Below are 19691 nucleotides of genomic sequence, written 5' to 3'. Positions count from 1 at the left end.
TGGGTCAGGGTGGTGGCACAGTCCCATCCCATGGGGGCTCAGCCCTCCTGCAGTGCCAGCTGTGCTTCTGCTGGAGCAGGGATCCTGCACAAGGGGGAAGTTTTCCTCTGCAGCTCCAGGGCTGCTGGAGATGGGCCTGCTCTCCCTCTGGGAATGCAGGGCAGGAGAAAGCTGCTCCTCTGGGAATGCAGGGCAGGAGAAAGCTGCTCCTCTGGGAATGCAGTGGGCAAAGGCTGCTGGGCTGTTCCAGGCTCAGATTGGATCCAGGTAGGAATGCTTGGCTCCTGCCCTGGGAGGAGCATCTCCCCATGGGATGCTGGAATTTGATCAGCCCTGCAGGGACACTCAGTGGCCATGGACAGCAGAGATCTCCTGGAGGGAGGATTGGCTGTGGGAGAGATAAAGAAAACTGCCCCATGAACAGCAGAGAATTGCCCCACCTCTGACAGATGGCAGTAGAACACACACCCCAGCTAAATCTTGCAACCTGAGACATCCCTCTTTTTCTCTCTGATAATCTGTTTTATTCCACAATATTCTCCTCAGCAATGACCTGTTTTTCCCTTTGTTAAAAAAAAAAATCCCCCCTACTAATTTAACCAAGCTGGTCATTCCTGGTTCTCCTCTCCTTTTCTTTCCACGCAGAAATTTCACTTCCACCTTTGCTATCAGTTGATTTAAGATGCCTTTATTCCTCCTGAGCTCCCTGTCCTGTCCAGGGCTTTGATTAGGAGCACTAATCAGCTCCCTGAAGTTCCCAGAGTCTGCTTCTCAAACCTCAGTGTCTGTACTTTGCTTTCTTCCTTCCTTGCTCATTTAAGGATCATTAATTGCTGCCCTTCCTTTATCACACTTTGAGTGGAGTTCTCTCCCTCTGTCCTTGTTAGGATCAAACACGATCCCACTGTGCTTCCTGTGGCTTTTCTTATTTCTCAGTGGAATTATTTTGCATTAAAACAACCTCTGGAGAATTGAGACCCTGCTGCAGTCTTTGTCCATTTTATCACGATATTTTAATTTAAGCCCCCTGAAAACACCAACTTCAGGTTTTTGAGGGTTTCTTTTTGTGGTGTGGAGGAACAGAGAATTTTCTACCCCGATCTCCCTGTGAGGGGAGTGTGAAAGTGCAAAGTGAGGAATCACAAGGCCTCACATTTGCTTTTGCACTTGGAGGTTTTTAATATTCCTACATTTTTCCACCTTCTGGGATCCTCTGCAGTCTCATGGCAGCACTAATTCTTTTTCCCATCTGTGTGACTTTCAAAAAAAAAAAAGTGACTTTCCAAAATTGAATCATATTTTGGGCACCACTTGAGACTTAGAGTTCCTTCTATTTATTCCCCTCTCCTTTTGAACTGCTATAAAGATGTTTATTGGGCTGGCCTGTCCTCTCCAGCTGCAGCACACAGGGATCTGCAGGATGATCTCAGGGATAATTTGGTATTGGGATTCTGCAATGGGTTTAATCCTGAAGTGATTTCCTGATTTTGGGGAGAGAGCTGAGCTCAGGTCCTGCTGTTGGTGGTTTATGGCCCTGGGAGCAGCAGAAATCCTTGCCCAGCTCGTGGATCCCAAATACTTCATCTTTTGGGCTCAGCTGGGCTAGAGGACATCAGACACTGGGATTGGAGCCATGTAAAAGAGCAAAAATGAGCTCAGGAGGGGCTAAAATCAGTGCAGGGTTTGAGCCATCAGGTCCACAGGCAGTCAAATATCTTGGGTATTTTAAGGTTATTATGGGAAATGTTCAAAATGTGGAGTTTTTGGAAATTGTCTTCTGAACAGCCCAGGAGATTCAGTTTTTAGAGCTTAGAGAGCAGCAGGCTACTTGTCTGGAAATTGATTTTTTCTGTCTCTCAGGTTATTTTTATGCCTTTTCCTTTTATTTTGATGTTATTTTAACGCCTAAGCCATCCTGTCTGTGTATTTGTATCCATGTCCATGGAGCACCTGGAATATTGAGGCTCCAATCCCACACTGGGTTTACACACATTCCTGATGCCAAAACATTTTTATTACTCACTGTACTTCTGGTTTATTCTATCAAATAAATCACTACCAGGCCAATTCTTTTTATTTTATTAACAGAAAAGAGTGGGATCTCTTTAAGATGAAACATTTCTCTCTTGCACCTGAGGTTCTGCCTTTTTTTTTTCTGTAGAATACCTTTGAAATATCTCATGGAATTTGGGAAAACTGGGAGCCAACTCTCTGAGGATCTTAATTACTCCCTAGGCCTAATCCTTCACAAGTTTATTGCTAAAAGCCTTAATTAAACAAGGAATACCTGGAAAGGTTTAGCACAGGGAGCTCTGGGGAAAGGAATTTTCCCCTCTGGAAAACCTGGAGGAGTTAACTCTGAGGTATTAGCGTGGACTTGAGGTGTGAAACTGTGCAAGTGGAGAGGGAACACCTGAAAATCCCTGTTAAAACTAGCAGGAATTTTGGAGTGGCTGTTTTGCAGATGGCTTTGTGGCTTTGTGAAGAACCCTCCTGAGAGCAGAAACTCTCCCAAATTTCTGAGATGTAACTGTCTTGCACTAAAGAATAAAGAGGTTTTATCCTTCTAGCTGAGCCATGAGGTGGGAAATAAGGAACAGGGGCTCTGTTTGTCACATTCACATTTTCTGAAAAATCCCTTTGCCCAGGATTTTTCTCCTGGGAAGCTGAGAAGCCTCAAAGAAAAAGGAAAACAATATTATCTAATTTGCTTCTCCTGTATTTTGCACCTTTGGAATGTATTTGGACATTGTTTACCCAGAGGTGATTGTTTCATTGGATTCTGGTGTGAGTAGTTTTGACTCAATGGCCAACCAGTGCCAAGTTGTGTGGGGACTCTGGAGAGAGTCATGAGTTTCATTATTATCTTTTTAGCATTCAGTAAATATCCTTTCTGTATTCTTTAGTATAGTATAGTTTAGTATTCTTTAATATAATATAGTATAATCAAATAATAAATTAGCCTTCTGAGAACATGGACTCAGATTCTTCATTCCTTCCTTCATCATGGTATCCCACAAATACAATACTCTGTTCTTGACCTTTGCACTTCTCCTGGAGAGGTCACATCCATCTGATGTGTCTCACATTCCCTGTTCTTAAATGGAGCACAGGATCTGCATTTTCCACTGAGAAAGCTCTGAAGCAGTGGTTGAGAGCTCCCATTATTCCAAAAACCAGGGAATATCTGCTTGTGGAGCTGAAAGGCTGAAAACAAAGGATGGAAATGCAATTCCGTGTACTCCTGGACAACTGAGGAATCTTGCAGAGGGCTCTGCTGGATCTGGCTCACATGCTCAAGGTTTTGTTGATCCAAATTCAGGCCAGGAAGAAGTTTTCCCCTGTTTTCTCTTTTGTTTGACAGCTTGTTTGGCTTCCTCCTTCTGGGATAAGGTGTTGGAATTACCTCTGCCCCCACCCCCATCTTTTCCCAGAGATCACAAATCCTTTGTGTCTTTATCTTGGATGTGCTCCATGGAATTGGGAATTCCATGCTCCCTGAATTTCTCTTACCTGATGCCCTGAGGCTGGAGCTGTGTCAGTCTTGGTTGGGTTTTCCTGTCCTCTCTTTCCCATTGATTTTTTTCCTGTGAATGATGCCACTGCATATGGAATCAAGGGATCCTGAAACTACAAAATCATGAAATTGTGGAATGGTTTGGGATGGAAGAGACCTTAAAGCTCATCCAGTGCCACCCCTGCCATGGCAGGGACACCTCCCACTGTCCCAGGCTGCTCCAGCCCCAGTGTCCAGCCTGGCCTTGGGCACTGCCAGGGATCCAGGGGCAGCCACAACTGCTCTGGGCACCCTGTGCCAGGGCCTGCCCACCCTGCCAGGGAACAATTCCTAATTCCCAATATTCCATCCATCCCTGCCCTCTGGCAGTGGGAGCCATTGCCTGTGTCCTGTCCCTCCATCCCTTTGTAAGTTGTCCCTCTCCATCTTTCCTGTCAGGCACTGCAAGGCCACAATTATGTCACCTTGAAGCTTCTTTTCTCCATGTGAACAATCCCAGTTTTCCCAGCCTTTCCTCACAGCAGAGCTGCTCCATCCCTGGGCTCCTCTTGCTGTCCTGCTCTAAGCATGGCCATGCACAGAAGGAAGAGCAGACCTGAGGAGATTTATTATTATTTCTCCCTGCCTTCTCTTGCCCTTCCTCATAGGACAGGTTAATCCCAGACGACAGCTTTACTTAAAATGAATTTTCCGAAACTCCAGGATAAGTGATCTCAGCTCATGGATTTGTACAAGTTTGGGCTCCAGTTCCTGCTGTTCCAAAGGCTTTCCAACACTCCTGAAGTTGTTACTCATCCCCTCAGAGCCTGAGAGTCCTATTAATGTCAGTAACCCCCTCAGGTCACCTGAAGCAGCAGCTGGAGCTGGATTGGATCCATTGGCAGCTTGAGAAGAGTGAAGAGCAGAGCTCAGAAGTCAATGAAAGACATCAAGACCCATTTGAAAATTATTTTGTTGCCTCCTCCATCCAGGGAGTCAGGGCTGTGGAAGTGGGCATTCCATGTCAGTCACAATTGTTCAAGGCTGGGAGCTCCATGTCAACTCCTTGATTTTACCCCTCATTTTGTTGGAGAGATCCAGACTTCCCTTCACTTGGAAATGGCTCCCAGAGAGCACAGTGACCAAATTAATGGAGCAGGATTTTGGATAAGAAACTGTTGGAGCCAGTCCAGAGGAGGCACCAGGATGATCACAGGAGTGGAGCAACTCTGCTGTGGAGGAAGGCTGGGAGAGCTGGGATTGTCCAGCCTGGAGAAGAGAAGGCTCCAGGGTGACTTCATTGAGGTGTTCCAGGACCTGAGAGAAGCTTAATGGAAAGACAGAGAGGGAATGGGGACAAGGGATGGAGGGACAAGGACACAGGGAGTGGCTTCCCACTGCCAGAGGGCAGGGATGGATATTGGGAAAGAATTGTTCCCTGGGAGGGTGGGCAGGCCCTGGCACAGGGTGCCCAGAGCAGCTGTGGCTGCCCCTGGATCCCTGGCAGTGCCCAAGGCCAGGCTGGACACTGGGGCTTGGAGCACCCTGGGATGGTGGAAATTCTCCCTGCCCATAGCAGGGGTGGAACAAATGTCCTTTAAAGGCCTCTCCCATCCAAACCATTCCATGGTTCTGTGATTTTGGATCCAGCCCTTATCTCTACAAACCAGGCACTTTTGTGTGTCCCTCTTTGACCACTGCTAAAATCATCAGCAATTCCTGAAAACCAGAGCCAAGAAAACCAAAGAGCTTTCTCCAAGTTCAGGGCAGCTGTCACCATTCCAATGCAGGACTCCAAGTGCCTGAACCGATTTGAACAATTGATGTGGAAAGCACAACGTCTTTTCCTTGGAATGTAGGGAAAGAGGTGGCAAATCCTTCACTGGTGAAAATTATTCCCCAAATCCATCAGCTCCTCTGACTCCTGTTTATCAGCCTCCAGCAGCTCCCAAACCATTTCCACTCTGGGCTCCACCAGGGAGCTGTGGCTGGGCAGATAAGCCAGGGGTGGCTGTCTGAGATGGAGTGGCTGCAGAAGCACTTCCAGCATGGAATCCTCCATAGGATGCAGCTGAATAAAGACTTCCTGAATATTCAGGTAGGAAATTTACAATTTCACTTTTCTGTGCACTGGGGGTGTTCATCTGAATGCAGAGCAAACAGCAAGGGGCACCCAACACCTTTACCAGAGCTGGGCTTTCCTGCAGGAATGGGAGTCTTGGGAATAATTTTGCTTTTAATCAGTGTAAAGATGGCACGTGGCAGATTTGTGGAACTGTCCCATCCCAGTGCTTTGTGCAGCTCCTTCCCTGCCCAGTTCTGCCTTCCTGGCCATCGTGGGGGCTCATCCTAATCACATTTGTAAGGAAGGAAATCCCACCAGGGTGTGCAGTTCTTTGAGTGCTGCTGACTTGGCGCAGTCTCACTGGAATGACTTCCCTCAAATTCACTGGAAGCAGGAGAACCCTTGGTGTTTGCAGAGCTCCCAGATTCAGGGGAGATCCCACCTGTGTGTCAGTCCTGGGAGCTGCTGTGCCTGTCAGCACATGGCTGCTTTTTCCCCTGTGTTATTCAGGGAATGCAAAATTAAGACATAGACTTAGTTCCAGAGTTAAACCAGAGCGGAAAGCGTGTAAATAATCCCTGTCCTAATTAGTCTAATGACTTCAGAGATAACAGTTTTCCCCAGGAATTTTCACTCAGTCGCTTGGCAAAGTAAACGTGTGGTGAACTCAGGTCCCGTGGCTGAGCAAGGACAACCTCAGGAGCTGCTGGAAGAGAGAAGGAAGGGGGATGGATTCCCAAAATTTAACTCCCCCTTCTCCAGCGGGGGTGGGAAAGGGGTTTAAATCCAGAGAACTTGTGCAGAGGAGGAGGAGGAGACACTAAAACATCACCATTCCTGGTGAGTCCACAGTGGATGACGGAGCTCCCACCCTGCTCCCACAGCTGGGAATGCTTTCCCTGCCCTCCCACCCTGCTCTGCTAATTGCATGCAGGACATTGGGGTTCTCCTCCTTCACAGATGTTCCATTTCCAAGAACTTTTCAGGTTGTTACTCCTAAAGGGGCAGCCTGAGCCAGCTCCCATCAGCAGGTACCACTGGGCATGAATTATGGGATTTCATGGAATGGTTTGGGTGGGAAGGGACCTTAAAGCCCATCCAGTGCCACCCCTGCCATGGCAGGGACACCTCCCACTGTCCCAGGGTGCTCCAAGCCCCAGTGTCCAGCCTGGCCTTGGGCACTGCCAGGGATCCAGGGGCAGCCACAGCTGCTCTGGGCACCCTGTGCCAGGGCCTGCCCACCCTGCCAGGGAACAATTCCTAATTCCCAATATCCCATCCAGCCCTGCCCTCTGGCAGTGGGAAGCCATTCCCTGTGTCCTGTCCCTCCATCCCTTGTCCCCAGTCCCTCTCCAGCTCTCCTGGAGCCCCTTAAGGCCCTGCAAGGGGCTCTGAGCTCTCCCTGGAGCCTTCTCCTCTCCAGCTGAGCACCCCCAGCTCTCCCAGCCTGGCTCCAGAGCAGAGGGGCTCCAGCCCTTGGAGCATCTCTGGTGCCTCCTCTGGACTCTCCAGCAGCTCCAGGTCCCTCCTGTGCTGGGCCCCAGGGCTGGGGCAGCTCTGCAGGTGGGGTCTCACATGAGTGGGGCAGAGGAGCAGAATCCCCCCTCCCCTGCTGCCCACACTGGGGGATCAACCGAGGGCTGAAGGGGTTTCAGAGCCAGGGCAGGTCCAGCTCTCACCCACCAGCACCCCAAATCCTCCTCCGAGGGCTGCTCCATCTGCTCATCCCAAGCCTGCATTGACCCCGGGGTTCTCAGAGTGCAGCAGCAGCACTTGGTGCTGTTAAACCCCAGGAGATTCCCATGGGTCACTTCTGGAGCTTGCCCAGGTTCCCCTGGGTGTCCCTGTCCTTCAGGTTTGTCAGCCTCACAATCGAGGAGCTGCTTCTCCCATGAGAAATTTGGGCTACATCCATTTTTCCACTCTGCCCATGTTTGGACCAGATATATTTTCAACACCTGCCACTCTGGGTTTGGGTTTTTAGGTGTTTTTTTCTTTCCCCTTTTTGTGAAAAATAAAAAGTGTGATTTTTGCCTTCCCCCCCTTTTCTACTTTGTAACTTTACAAATGTTTTCAATACATGAAAGTGACACTGTGACAAATTCACTTTTTCAGCTGTGTCACTTTTACAAAGTTGAGAAAGTTCTGAGAAGCTGCAAGGGAAAAAGGGGAAAAAAGAGTAAAGGGCAAAGAAAAAATACTGATTTTTCTGACATTCATTTGTAAAAACAAGAAAGGATAAAACTCCTGTCCCAGCACAGTTTGATGTTGGAATGAGGGGGGACAGAAGACCCTCAGGAAAAGCCAGCTGGGGCTGCTGGGTTGATAATGGAATTGTGGAATGGGTTGGGTGGGAAGGGAACTTAAAGCTCATCCAGTCCCACCCCTATGGGCAGGAACACCTCCCACTGTCCCAGGCTGCTCCAAGCCCTGTCCAGCCTGGCCTTGGGCACTGCCAGGGATCCAGGGGCAGCCACAGCTGCTCTGGGCACCCTGTGCCAGGGCCTGCCCACCCTGCCAGGGAACAATTCCTAATTCCCAATATCCCATCCATCCCTGCCCTCTGGCAGTGGGAAGCCATTCCCTGTGTCCTGTCCCTCCATCCTGTGTCTCTCCCCATCTTTCTTGTCAGCACTTTCAGTCACAGGAAAAGCTTCTCTTTTCCATGCTGAGCAATCCCAGCTCTCTCAGAGCCTGGCCCAGGTCCCACAATCTCCATCCCCATTTCTGCTGCCATTCCCAGATCTGTGTCCAGCTCCCACTGGGGCTCAGCATGGAAGCAGCAGCCAGGAGCTGGAAGGTGGGCAGGAGCATCCCTCACCTCCCTGCTCTCATCCCTGCCCTGCTGAGCAGAGTCAGCAGGGCCCAACCAAACACTCTGAATTTATTCCCTGCACTTCAAACATTCCCTCTGTTGTGCCCCGTGCAGCCTCAGCCTGGTGCAGTGAAATCATTCCTGACTGGAGCAGATGTGGAACATGCAGCGGGTCAGGAACTGCTGGGCTGCAGTTTAAAAGCTCCTTCTCACCTCCCAGCTCTGATTTTTCAAGCAGCACAGGGCAGGCAGCACCAGTCTGGCTGGAGGAGATACTGCCTCTGCCCTGGTTTGATGTTCCTGGATGTTTTCCAGCTGGAGCAGTGGGGTGCCAGCAGCAACACCTTCCAGAATTCCCACAGATTGGAGACCACAGCCCAGAGGAGAACATGGATTTACCTGCCAAGGTATCAGTCCCTGCAGGGCTCTTCCCTGTTCTGGAGGTGTTTGTCTTGTGTCGTGCAGCCTTTTTCCCTCCTGAAACTCTGCCAGTTTGGGTCTGTCAATGCCAATTTTTCCTCATACAAACAGCCCCTCTTGCCTGCCTGTCTTCCCTGTCATTCCCGTTTTCCCCTCATTTGGCAGCCTGCCCTGGATCCGTGCACTGGAGACTCCTGCAAGGAAACCTTCACCCTCCCTCCCAGTTTAATAATCCCCTGGAATATGGAGAGGCTTCTGCCCGGGCAGCCTTGCAGATCTGCTTATGAATAAATTAGCTCTGCTTTGTGGGACTAAACACATCTGCACACTCTGGGAACATTTGTAATTCCATTGCAAATGGACTCACATGGTAGAGATGGCAGGGTGGTTGTAGCCATTGTGATTTGTTTTCCTCTGTTTTATTAAAAAGATGAAGTTTATGCCACCCTATCTAAGCTGCTGCTGGGCTGTGGCAGTCTCCCTGGTGTTTGGGAAGATGGTTCCTGGAAAACTGTTCCTGCTGGCTCTGCTGAAATCAGCATTTCCCTGGCCTTGTCCCCAGCAGGCAGCTGGAGCAGTGAGAGCTGGAGTTACTACGAGCTGGAGTTACTAAGAGTTGTAGTCACAAAGAGCTGTGGGTTTTTTACCACCCACACTCAGGCTCAGCATGGCCTTTCCCCCTCTCTCAGCCTGTTTTCCCCTTTGTTTTCCCTCACGTTTTCCCTTTGCAGAGTGATCAGTCCTGTGTATTCCCTGAGACCTGAGGGCCACCTTGATGCCAGATCCGTCCTGGGCTCTCCTGACTGTCGGTGGTCCCAAAAAAGTGGAATTTAAAGATTTCCCAGCAATCCTGACTTGCAAGGCCTCACCTGGTCCAGCCCTCAGGCCCTGTCGGTGATCTCCACTTGTCCCCAGCAAAATGAGCCCCAAGGTGGCAGGAAGGGACAGTTTCCAGTGACTTTGCTTCCTAAAAAGCTCTTTGCTTTCTGCCAGGCCGGTTTGGATATCAGGGAGCAGCTTCCTCTGCCCAGTCCTGCTTTGGGCTGAGTTTGGTTTCTGCTTCAGAGACCTGTGGATTCCCTGAGGTTCCAGAAGTTCCAGAAGTTCCATGAAGTTCCAGACCAGTGGCCAAAGCTGTAGCAAGGATTTGGCCTTATCATGGAATCACAGAATGTCCTGAGCTGGAGGGACCCACAGGATCACCAAGTCCCACCCCTGGCCCTGCCCAGACCCCCCATCATTCCCACCCTGGGCATCCCTGGCAGCACTGCCCAGATATGACTCCTTAATTCCTGACACAAATGGGCCCCACAGGGAGGCTTTTCTTGCATTAAATGATGGCTCATTCCCCTGAGCTCCAGGATCAGGAGTGTGCCCAGGCAGGGAGGGCTGGAGGTGGCACAGGAGGCTGGGAAGTGACCCTGGTGTGGGTCAGGCACAGGGAAGAGCAGATGGAGCAACAGCTCTAAACCTGAAATGCCTCTGATTTGGCTCCATTGGATTTTGTGGGGATAGAAAAAATATTTCCAGACGATTACAGAGAGCATTTCCATCTTCTGAGCCTCAGGCTGGGAGAGATCAGAGAACCATAAAATCTCCTGAGCTGGAAGGACCCACAGGGATAATCCCAGCTCCTGTCCCTGCCCAGACCCCCCAACAACCCCACCCTGTCCATCCCTGGCAGCGCTGTCCAAAGGCTCCTGGAGCTCTGGCAGCCTCGGGGCCGTGCCCATTCCCTGGGGAGCCTGGGCAGTGCCAGCACCCTCTGGGGAAGAACCTTTCCCTGATTTCAGCCTGAGCTGCCCTGGCCCAGCTCCAGCCGTTCTCTGGCTCCTGTCCCTGTCCCAGAGCAGGGATTGAAGATTGTCCCTGTCCCAGAGCAGAGATTCTCCTGCCCTTAGGAGAAAATTGTGAACTGTGATGAGCAATATACAAAATATTAATTTAGAAATTACCTTCCTGTAATTTTATGTTCAATCAAACCTATAAACCCCACTGTTCATGTTCAGAGTAGCAACAGCTCCCCAGAAAGGCCAGGAAAAGTTTCACTGCTCATCAAATCCATGACAGCTCCACCAGCGCTAAAATGGCACTGCTGGGTGGGGTGAGACATCCCTGTGCACAAGGGCCTGGGAAAAAGAACACACTCAAGGACCAAGAGCTGGAGCCATTCCAGAACTGTGGAGACAGCTGGGAGACACTCCCAGGAGTTTGGGGCTTATCAGTCAAATGAACCACAAAAATGTGAGGTTTATCAGTCAAGTGAGTCCCCGCAGTGAAGAGAAAGCATTTTTTATTCAGTAAGATCTAATGCACAGGATTTGGTTAGAAGTGCACATTTAACTGAAAAAACAAAGTTGGTTGTCAGATGAAAAATGGGTTAAAAAGGTCTCCGTTTAGATTGTCTGCACCTTAAAAAATGTATTTGTTGAGAGTCACAAAAACCAGCTGCTTCTGGTGACTCTCCTGTTACCTTGAGCATGGCCAGCTCCAGGTGTGCTCCTCAATGTGACACCCTGAGCTGCAGGGAAAAACTTGTCCATTAAACACAGGCTCATCACATTCCCTCCATACATCATCTCCAGCACAGGGAGCTACCTGGAGAAGAAAAGATTGGAAGTTTTATCCCTGGCAAACAATGAAAGCAGTAGATCTTGATTTAGGAGGACAAGAAGGCCAAGAAATAAAGAGAAAACAGAAGTAAATGAAAGTGTAGAAATAATAAATGAAAAAAAACCCCACCAAAATAACAAAGCAAAGCTCATACCTGTCTGAAAGACAAAGAACAAACACAGCTGGAATTTCTCAATTTTAAAGAAAGAAAAAATAGCACCAAAACCTTCTACCCATATCCAGTTCCAGTTTGGAAATATAGACACAGTAAAAGAAATAATTTCAATTAAAGGAGCCTGTAAGCCAGCAAAAAGATCTGCATTACAAATGTTAAATCCCTTAAAAATGAGTTAAATCACTAATTCTGAGATGTAAAAGTAATATTCACTATATGTCATAAATTTGCTGTCTAAAGGACAGTGGGAGCACAATAGGAAGCAGAGGACAATTAAATTGTTTAAGATTATAAGACTTTAATTGGAACAATTCTGAATCCAGGGATTCAGAGAAAAGGCACCGAAGAAAGATGTTGGATATTGGAAATTCAAAATACTGCCATGGGCAGAGACACCTTCCACTGTCCCAGGCTGCTCCAGCCCCAATGTCCAGCCTGGCCTTGGGCACTGCCAGGGATCCAGGGGCAGCCACAGCTGCTCTGGGCACCCTGTGCCAGGGCCTGCCCACCCTGCCAGGGAACAATTCCTAATTCCCAATATCCCGTCCATCCCTGCCCTCTGGCAGTGGAAGCCATTGCCTGTGTCCTGCTCCTCCAGACCTTTGTGAAAAGTTCATTTTGAAAAATATGAGTGCCAAGGTCCCACTCCCTCCTTGGATTCCCACAGCCCTTCCATGAGGGATCCTCAGCAGCCAAAGAAATGCAACATCCCTGGGGTAAAGTGGCTGAACCTGACACCAACTGGTGCTTAAGGAATGAGAAAATCACTTCTCAGGGGAGGCATTTCACAGTGGATGCTTGTAAATGATCTAGAAAGCCCAGGAATGGTGAGATCCCAACGCTGATGGCATCAAGTGATCCAGGACTGGAAAACTCAGCCTAGCTCAGTCTGCCACCAGTGACTGGATGGGGAAATGCCAGCTGGGATTTGGCACAGGTGAACAGAGAATTCTGCAACAGGAGGAGCAGGGCTCTACATTTCAACCCATGTTGAGGGGCTGGAGCTCACAGTTACTGTGCAGAAAATATCCCTGGAGCCAGGGGATCCAAAGAGATTCAGAGTTTGGGAACAGATGGTCCTGAAATATCAACTCAGACAGGATGGAAATGGGTGCTAAGGAAGGAAAAGAGGGCCAGACCAAAGGCAGGGGGAAATCCCTGTGTCCTGAACACTACTCATCCCCTGGGAATGGCTGGAGTGCGGTTGGGAAATGGTCAGAGGTTGGAAAGTTCAATGTGTGGGGTCAGGAATCTGCAGTGAGGAGAACAGGAGAGAATTTCCATACAGAAATAAAGGATGGGGGGGTGGGGGTGGGGGGGTGGGAAAGGCAGATTTAGGAGTAGGAATAAATGGATAAACTGGAAATGAGGCAGCAGGATGGGATGCTGCGGGCACACTCATAACCATTGGAAGATAAACTATGGAATCTCCATTGCTGAAGGCTGCAGAGGCTAAAATCCAATCAGAACCCCCCAAAAAACAAACAAAGTCATTCAAATATTCATTGGATACAAGGACACCACCTAACACAGGCCCTTCCTGCAACTGCCTACATCCTACAAGGACACATCAGAGCTGCATTCCTGCTCTTCCTCTGCTGTTCTCCTTTGTATCCTGTGGCCATGGCTCCAGGACACCCATCCAAACACAAAGGGAAATTCTGAGACACAGTGACAATAATTCTGAATCAGATCATTTCAAGGAGCTGAACCTCTCACCAGCAAGAGCTGCAGATATTTCATTTTCCTTTCCAAAGGCCTTGTTAGATTAAATTATTTTGCAGATATTTGCTCTCTTTTACTGCTCTAAGGGGTTACAAGACTGACTTAAGAGTTATTTATTGGAGAGATAAAAGGGAGAAAAGCTGATTTTAATGTTAAAATCTCATTTATTGTCTGGATGTGCATAACCAAGAGGAATTAATAAATTTGGACATAAAATTGTGGAGTTTGAGCCCAGGGGTAACTAAAAGACTCCTGTGCAGAAGTAGCTCCATGCACAGGATGGAAAACACCTCCCAGCAACTATTTCTCCAATTACTCCCTGAGATTGAAACGTCTTTGGAATAAAATCCAGATCTGGGCTGGATGCTGCCTTTTTCACTGGATTTTCACATTCAGTTCCCTTCATATCCCTTTTAAAATGAGTATTTCCCACATTCCCCATTTTCCTCCCCCTGCTCCTGCCTGTCCATTCATTATGATCCACACTCGTGGATTTTAGATGGATAATCCTGGAATGGCAGTTCTTTGTTTACCCAGCTCATTACCCACCATCCAAATTCTCATAACAAATATTTTCCAAGGAATAATTCTGTGAAATATTCATGGATTCTGGAGCTGTTCTACCTTTGTTTGATTTATTAAGTGTGGAAGCTGCACCTTCTGCTTCCATACAAGCTCCATACAAATGCAGGATACTCTTCCCACACAACAACTCTCCCTTTACCCCAGAGCCACATCAAATTTGCTTTTAATCCTATAAAATAATAAAAATCCCTAGGGGGATGAATATCCCATTTAAACAGAGATCAAACCCATGTTTTCACAGAGTGCATTCCTTTTGTATGGGAAGTTGCCTGGTTTTATTTTGGTAGAAATCCTTTCAGGATTTTCCCTTCTTTTGCTTCTCTTTCCCCTGAGAGAGCAGATCCGAGGAAATCCAGCACAGGCAGGCTCAGAGGTTTCCAGTGTATTTTATTCCTGCTTTTCTGCTACTTATCCCATCAAAACAAGGGAAATATTTGATTTCCAAAGGGGTCTATCAGCTGCTGAGGGAGTCAGGGTGGAACTTGCTGAACAACAGAATTTGTGCCTTCCTTTGATCCCTTCGCTGCTTGTCCCAGGGTGTCGGGTCCGGGACAGCAGGAAAACCAGCTCCAAGAGAAGCACGTTCCTCTGCAGGAGAGATTTGGGCAAAACCTGGGGATGCAGAAGGAATTCTTGGGATGCTGGATCTTCAGTTAGGGAAGGAGCAGCTCCCTCAGTCTGGGAAGCTGGATCATGTCCTAGCATTTGATGCTTTTCCATAGATTTTGCTGCTTTCCCTGTGGTTTCTCCAGTGGCAGCTCCCTCTACAGCCTCTCAGATGTCAGGGGTTGTGGCTTTGATGCAATTGGGATGTTATCCCAGGAAAACTGTTCCTGATCCTGCTGGAAAAGTCACCTCTGTGTGAAGGAGCTCAAAGCCCTCAGAGCTGTTGGATGCTAGAAGGATCCACCAGCACTGGATCAAGCCCCAAAAGCAGAAGGAAAAGTTTCTGGGAAGGCTGGTTTAGGGAGAATTTTATGGGATTTTCTGCCCTCTGAGACAGCATTTTGTTACCCTCACAGTTAATTAGATAATGAAGAATTTTGCTGCTGGGGTGACAAAGTGACCACCACAGCTGGGCTGATGGCACAAAATGACTGATCCTGGAAGGTGTGGGCAGCCCTTGGAGCAGGAGGCAGGAAAAGCCCATGGATACCTCCAGAAAAAATGTGGCAAGTGAAGATTGGGACATTTATCCCAGAGGGATGAAAAGCAGCAGTTCCTGGAGCTAGGAATGTTTTCACTCTTAGGAGGGGGATGGGTTTTGTACAGTCACATTCTGCTCATATGCACACCCCAAAACACTTGGAAAGAAACAACAGGGAAGAGAAGCTTCCCGAGATCTCCAAGGTTTCCAGAGTCAATAGTGGTCATTCCCAATGTGCTCTTTGTGGAGATCATGCTGCATCCCATGGATAAGTGGAATAAACATTCAAGGTTATAAATGAAAATAACCTGGAGAAAATAATTGGCCATTGAGGTTTCCCAGAATCCTTGGAATCTCCTCAGGAAAATCCTGCAGCTTCTCTTGCACACTCTGGCAGAACAGCAATGGAGAGGATCTGAAATTTTAGATTCTTATGGAGGATTCAGGATCTCACCACAAGGAATTATTATAATATTAATAATGTGCTTAATTCTTTAAAAGATACCTGGGAATGGGAGCTCCATGGAAGGAAAATCCAGAAATTTGGTGAATTATTTCATGGGAAAAGGGTGCAAGCTAAAAAGGAAGGAAGGAGGGAGGGAGGGAGGGAGGGAGGGAGGGAGGGAGGAAGGAAGGAAGGAAGGAAGGAAGGAAGGAAGGAAGGAAGGAAGGAAGGAAGGAAGGAAGGAAGGAAGGAAGGAAGGAAGGAAGGAAGGAAGGAAGGAAGGAAGGAAGGAAGGAAGGAAGGAAGGAAGGAAGGAAGGAAGGAAGGAAGGAAGGAAGGAAGGAAGGAAGGAAGGAAGGAAGGAAGGAAGGAAGGAAGGAAGGAAGGAAGGAAGGAAGGAAGGAAGGAAGGAAGGAAGGAAGGAAGGAAGGAAGGAAGGAAACCAAAAGCTTACAAAAAAGGGCTGTCAAAAGACCAGGAGAAAAAAAATAATTGGGATAGAAAAAACTTGGAGCTGCATCGGGGAATTTCCAGGGACTTGGGAACAAGAAAGGAATCAGATCATGAATGGCATCTAAATGTGAAAATAAATTATCAGAAATGAAATGGAGCTGCAAAATGAAATAAATGCATGGATTTATTACCCTATATGAATAGGAAAATGAAATAAATCCTTGGATAATCCCACACAGAGTAAATAATGGATGAAATAGAGGAAGCTTAAAGATTCTGTGCATCCCTCATTTAAAAAGGGAATTTTATCTTTTAGCCAATTATTGATGCAATTAATTTGAGGAGAGGCAGGGAGAAAATAGGAGCTGAATCCTCAACTTTTACCTGTGAAGAAACAAGGAGGAAGAGAGAAATCCTGGAAGAGTAGGAGGAAATAACAACAATATCTGCCATTAAAAAGGAATAACTGGGGAGCTGGGAAAATTCAGACAGGTCTGTCCAACCTCAGCACCTGGAAAACCACTGGGATAAACAGTGGTTTATAGGGACCTGCAGGATAATGAGGTAATGAGATAAGAGACCACCTAGATTTGGGAAAACCAATTCCTGTGGGAACAGCCTCATGTCCTCTCCTTGGCAGGAGAACTGCTCTGGTTGGTGAGGAAAGGGGCAGGTGGGATTTTCCCTGCTCTGACATTGTCCCACATGGCAGAGCTGCAAATCTGGGAAATCTGAGCTGCTCTGGGGGACGAACATCCCTGAAAACCCCACCTGAGCAGAGCACTGGGTGATTCTCAGCCCAGCTGGGGGTGGGGGCAGACAGGGCCCTTTCTGGGAGTCAGCAGCTTTGGTGTCAAGCTTTGGAGGTAGAAGGTGGCAAAATTCCCCCAAATCTGGAACCACAGGCAGTGTCTGGACAGGTGAGATGGATCCTGATGGGATCCATCTTGGAACACAGAGTGGATTTGTGCTCATTCCCTGCCCAGACCTTGCAGTTATCAACCCAAACCCTGCAATTATCAGCCCAGACCTCACAATCATCCCCCCAGACCTCACCCTGAGCTTCCAGAGGTTGGCAAAATGCTCCTCCCCACCCCAAAGGCTCTGCCCCCTCCTCATGGCCATCCCTGGAGAGGGATTTTCCATTCCAGGCAGCAGCAACATCACTAATGGGAGGGGTTTTGAGCCCAGAAAACACATCCAACACCAGGGAATGTTCAGGGGAATAGCTCCCAGATTTGGGAACCGAAAAGCTGGTGAATGAAATTAGCACAAACACAATGGAATTTGCATCCAGCTGCAAGGAAATGTTTATTTTGACCTCATAACAGTCCCAGATTTGGGAACAGAAAAGCTGAGGGTTGAAATAATCACAAAACATGATCGAATTTGTATCCAGCTTTAAGGAAATGTCTATTTTGACGCCATGAAGTTCACTCACAACAGACTCTTGTGTGGCCATTGTTCCCAGCTAGTCGATCCCTGGGATAACTCTTAGATAATCCATCAAATTTTCTTCCTTTGCTCTTAAGCAAATGGATTTCCTGGAAGAATCAGCCTGGGAAGGAGCTGCAGGAGTTATGTAGGAAAAGCCACACCTGACACATTCCCTCCAGACCTCCAAAGGTGGAGCTGCCTCACCCTTGCATCCTACACCATTGGGGACACCTCTGTCACCCTGAGGTGCCACCTCTCCCCCTGTTCCTGGCAGGAGGCCTTTAAATCTCAGCCTAAAGTGTGTCCTGTGTGCTCTGGCAGGTGACTGACAGCCTCAGCACTTCATTAATGTGCCCAAAATCCCCCAAAAAGTGTGATTTGCACAACTCTTTTTGCTTCTGTCACCTCTGGTGTCTCCTCAGCTTTCCGTGGAGTTCACTCCCAGCCTCTCTCAGTAGTTCAGAAGGGAGAGAACAGGAATTGTTCAGGGTTCTGAAGCAAAAACACTTGGAAGTTTTCAAAGTGCTCTGGAGGATGGAATCTGAGCTGAACATGATCCTGATGAATTGGAGGCATGACCTGGAATAAATCCAATCAAATTCCACAGAGATGAAGTCAAACAGCTCTGTTTGTTGGGAGCCAGGCAGGTGAGGCCCCCTCTTGCCAGCAGAGCTGCTTTCAGAATTTTCTCTCCTTCTCCTCACCTCCAACCTGCCCCTTCCTGCTTTGGGATGAACGTGGTGCCCTCTAAGATGTGCTGCTCACTGTTTGTGGGGCTGCATCTGAGCCAACTCCCTGGAAAAATTCCTCTTGTTTATTTTTAAAGAGTGAGATGAGTCCTGCTCCAGCTCCTGCTCTGCTGACAGCACAGCCCCACGAGCAGCAGCTCAGCCTCTCTGTAGGGGAAGCAATCTGCAGCAGGGGGAGACAAACGGGCGGCCAGGAGCAGGCAGCAGAAACCCCACTGCTGGAGCCAGGATTCCTGCACACCCATTTGGGGGAAGGAGGAATCAGATGGGGAAGGTGGGGAGGGGTTTGTGCAGCACAGCCAAACTCAGAGTTAGAGTCAGACACAAAGTCAAAATGTGCCTTTGTAAAGGATAATCCCAGAATCAGGGGATGGGTTTGGAGAGACCTTCAAGCCCATCCAGTGCCACCCCTGCCATGGCAGAGAGACCTTCCCCTGTCCCAGGGTGCTCCAAGCCCCAGTGTCCAGCCTGGCCTTGGGCACTGCCAGGGATCCAGGGGCAGCCACAGCTGCTCTGGGCACCCTGTGCCAGGGCCTGCCCACCCTGCCAGGGAACAATTCCTAATTCCCAATATCCCATCCATCCCTGCCCTCTGGCAGTGGAAGCCATTCCCTGTGTCCTGTCCCTCCATCCCTTGTCCCAAGTCCCTCTCCATCTTTCTTGTCAGCCCCTTCAGGTCCTGGAAGGCCACAATTGGGTCACCCCAAAGCTTCTCTTTTGCAGGCTGGACAATCCCAGCTCTCAGAGCCTGGCCCAGGTCCCACAGTCCCCATCCCCATTTCTGCCACCATTCCTGGATCCATGTCCAGATCCCACTGGGCTCAGCATGGAGCCAGGAGCTGGAAGGTGGAGAGGAGGGAGGTCCCATCTAAAGCTGTCCTCTTCAGCCTGAAGCCATTCCCTGTGTCCTGTCACTCCAGTTCCCCAGGATGGGAGGATGAAGAGCAGCCAGAAGCCTGAACCTGAGCTTGAATGCAGCAGCAGCAGGAGGCATTAACAGATGGAAAGTCATGAGCTTAGTGCCGTGGCTTTTCTCCTCAGTGGACTTTAATGTTATGCTGGGATCTTGGAGGAAAAGCAGGAAAAAAGGAATTGGCAAATTTTCCCTTAAAAAAAAAAAAAAAGGAAGTGAGTGAACACATTTCAGTCTCCCACAACATAAATACACTTAGAAAGAGAAGAATAACAACTTGATCTGCACCTTGTATAGGGTGAAACAGCCAAAAATGATCAATAAATATATTTCATAATAAAATAAGGAAAAACCTTCAGCCTATCAATAGAGAGAAGCACGGGGACACACGAGGGACAATTAAAGGGGACAACTGCAGGAGAGATCCTTATTAATCCATCTACTAAGAGGTGATCCCTGGCTGTGCTTCAGTTCCAGTCCTGGATTAAATGATCCCCTGAGGCTCCTTTCAGATCCTATCTCACAATCTGGGCCATTTTTTTGGTGGCACAGGAAGTTGTGGCCTAAAAAAATAAAACCCCAAAGATAAGAGCACTTTGACAATGAATCTCCAAACAAGGCAACCTCACCCTGGACCCTGCTGGAAAGGGAAC

At 48.4% G+C, this 19691-nt stretch overlaps 1 long non-coding RNA gene across 1 annotated transcript; it reads right to left on the bottom strand.

Moving 5' to 3' along the window:
* Positions 1 to 2969: 2969 nt before the first annotated feature.
* LOC135282732 (uncharacterized) lies at positions 2970 to 9988 on the bottom strand. The gene is made up of 3 exons (XR_010348774.1): positions 9666 to 9988; positions 3514 to 3630; positions 2970 to 3207 (listed from the first exon to the last, which is right to left on the bottom strand). It is a non-coding gene; the product is annotated as an uncharacterized LOC135282732 (long non-coding RNA).
* Positions 9989 to 19691: the final 9703 nt, after the last annotated feature.

This window comes from Passer domesticus, chromosome 17, assembly GCF_036417665.1.
Source record: "Passer domesticus isolate bPasDom1 chromosome 17, bPasDom1.hap1, whole genome shotgun sequence".
Lineage (NCBI taxonomy): Eukaryota > Metazoa > Chordata > Aves > Passeriformes > Passeridae > Passer > Passer domesticus.
Note: the sequence above shows the minus strand (reverse complement) of the source record. Positions and strands in the feature narration are given on the sequence as shown.